Source organism: Chinchilla lanigera, unplaced genomic scaffold, assembly GCF_000276665.1.
Source record: "Chinchilla lanigera isolate Chin_1 unplaced genomic scaffold, ChiLan1.0 scaffold00072, whole genome shotgun sequence".
Taxonomy (NCBI): Eukaryota; Metazoa; Chordata; class Mammalia; order Rodentia; family Chinchillidae; genus Chinchilla; species Chinchilla lanigera.
Window position 1 is genome coordinate 10,767,192 of NW_004955473.1, and position 3,296 is coordinate 10,770,487.

Genomic DNA, 3,296 nt, shown 5'->3' on the forward strand with positions numbered 1-3,296 from the left:
CGACCCGCCGCCGGCGCCTTCGCGGCCGGGCCCAACTTCCCAAGTCCGCGCCGGCCCGAGCGGCTGGACGGGCTCGGGGTTTGGGGTCGCTTTTTGTTTGCCTTGCGGTTTTTTGTTTTGTTTCTGTTTTCTGCTTTGCGTTTAGAGGAAAAGGGACCTGATTCTTTACCAGGAACACTTAGCCCTGGAAAAGAGAATATGTGCACAATTTTTTTTCTTCGCAATCCACACACTATCCTTGTACCGAAAGAAACGTGGTCCCCGTCGCGGGGTCCAGCCGACTTAGCGAGCTGGGCCACTTGGCCGGCCCGGCGCGGCCCCGGCGGAGCCCGCTGTGCAGGCGGAAGAGGGGAGCGAAGTGGAGGGAAACGGCAAAGGGCAGCGGGGCCGGGGGGCGGGGGGGCCCGGCGCGAGCGACGCAGCCTCCCTTTCACCAGCCCCGCCCCGCGGGGTTGGAAGTGGCGGAGCCCCCGACCGCCCCTTGGGCCCCCAGAAACTGAGGTCCATCACCTTTGCTTTTTGTTGTTTGCTCGAGTCCGGCGGACTGGACCCTTGGCTGCGGAGCGCTCGGTACGCAGGGAGGAAGAGCTCGGGCGGGCTGACCCTCCGAGCGCCGCGCTTCCTAGGACAGGAAGAAGTGACCTATTAAGTGTCTCCGGGACTGTTCCAGAAGTTCCTGGACGCAGAGAGTTTGGTTTACAACTCTTTGTTTCCGTTTCTTGTTTGAGATGTTGCTTAAAATATTTCTGTGATATTAAATTGTTTCACTTAGAAGAAAGTGAATAAAACGTGTTTAATAAAAAGACAAAGGAGAAACAGTACGAGCTCCGTGTGCATTGTGGAGATTTCACCTGATAATGATTCTAAAGCATTCCTAATGTAATACAGAGATTATTTGCGTCCTCAAATTGCGTTTCTTCCACGTCTTTCTTACGCTCTCATTCGCTGTGCTTACGGGCTTTTTGTCTTGCGACGTTAAAAAGAGAATTATGGTGTATTTAATCAACTGAACAATAAAAGTTAAACAGAAGCATCTAAATATCAATAACAAGAAATAAAGTCAGACATTTTTACTTACCGCTAAAGCTTTGGGGAGTGGAATACTATTCAGAATAAATTTCCATTTCTTTTATAGACCACCTTTGGTAGTGTTGTACAGTTTTTAATAGATTCAAGTTACAGCATGATGCAGCTAGAACATTAAGCGGGGAGTAGTGGAAATTTTGCAAAGTTATATATGAGTTAATGCAAAATGCCAATCGAAGTAATAGAAAAATTGGAATGTGTACCAAATCATTTTACATTAATTTACTTCAGTAGTGGCACTTTATTATCAACTGATACTAAATGATTTCCTGTTTTATTTTTTCCTGGTTTCGTATTAGCTGAAAACTGCTGGTTTTCTGCTCCAGACATCACGTTTATAATACATGGTACAGTTTTTCATTAGTTTTACAAATTTATGGTGTTAGTTGATTATGTAGCAACTAGAACTTTAAACAATTTTATGCTTTGAACAAAATTGAAAAGTTCCTGTTTAATAAACTTGGTTTCATGTTGTGAAAAATACCACTGAAAATTATTAAGTGCAACTGGTCTAACACCTGAAATTAATTATATAGCAAATTTGTAATGCCATTTAAGAAGGTTTCACAGTAGCTCCTTTTCTTTTTGCTGCAGCAAATTCAAAACAATCCTTTGTAGCCCGGTGTGCTGGTGTACACCTGTAATGCCAGCAGCTCTCGCAGCTGAAACAGAACAGCAAATTTGAAGCCACCAGGTCGATTTGAGACCTCTTCAAATTGAAAAGAGGCTGGCGCTGTAACTCAGTGGTGGAGCCCTTAGGTAGCGTGCTTCAGGCCTGCCATTCAATCCCCAGTACTAACGAAATAGACGTGGGGGCGCACACGCACGCATGTGCGCAGTCGTGCCTTAGTACTTCACTGCTTTGCATCGCCTCGAGCTTGGCACTGAAGCATGTTGACATGAAAATCTTGCCCCAGTATTAGTTTGTTACTAGACACACAAGCTGGACCTTTTCCGTGTCCATTGCCTCCTGACTTGCCACCCCTTACAGCCAAAACAATTTGTTTGGTATTCATTGCACCTCCTAGAAAGAGTACTGAGTGCTGTGTGCGTGCGTGTGTGTGCCCGTGCATGCGTGTGTGCATGTAGCCTTCAGTATGTTTAGCTCACCGTGTTATATGTGTCACTCCTATCCTAAGAAGTACAGTTTATATCATAGGAACAAAAGAATTCACCCTTCAAATCCCAGGCAAACTAGAAGAAAAATGCCGTTAGATGAAACATTTCACCAGTGTAAAACTAGCCGATGTTAATTATTTGTGACATGCTCTCATGAGATAATATTGAAATGGCACATGTTTTGGGTGCCTAATAAATACTGGAATAGAAAAGTGGAATGGTTAAAACAGGAACATTTGAAACTGCAAAGGGAAAAATCCTACTTGATGCAAAAATACCCTGGTCACTAGGAATTTGCACCCCATGGTATAACAGAGGTAATCCTCCAGGTTTAGCTAGTTTGTGTAACACATCCCATAATTCTCTTTGTTCTGACTCAGTGCAAAGGGAGCAAACGTCTGATTATAAATTAGGTTTTCCAGATACAGTAGTTCCTACTCTGGACAGCATGCATACAATTTTGTATTCTCCAATGCCATTCTAAACATGAACTAAAAACATGGATAAATTTGAGTCCATAAAAGTTTTTTTTAAATTATATACTAAGCCAGGCGTGGCAGCATATGCACATAATCCCAGCACTTAGGAGGCTGAAGCAGGAGGATTGGCATGCATTCGAGGCCACCCTGGACTACATAAGCCAGTTCAAGGTCAGCCTGCACTACATAGTGAAACCTTGTCTCAAAAAAATGTATATATTAACATATCATAAAGTCAAAAGATAAACTATCAGAAAATATTTGCTGTGTGAATGAAGAAGGCTAATTTCTATAATATATGAACAACTAACAAGTAAATAAGATAAAATTTTAAATTCCAGTACAGTTAACAGACAACACAGCTGTGAAAAATTTAAATTTAAAAATATATATGTATAGTGCTGAACTTCACTTGCCACTAAAAAAATAAACATGGCCCTCTGCCATGAAGGTACCTCCCCAGTATGAAAAAACCTGATCTCCAAACAGTTACACACTGTGTCCTGTTACAATGTAGTATTCTCAAGCTGGCACATTGTAGTGAGGGAGAACAGATCAGTAATTGACAAATATTAGGGTTGGGCGTGGTGGCACGTGCCTGTAATGCCTTGG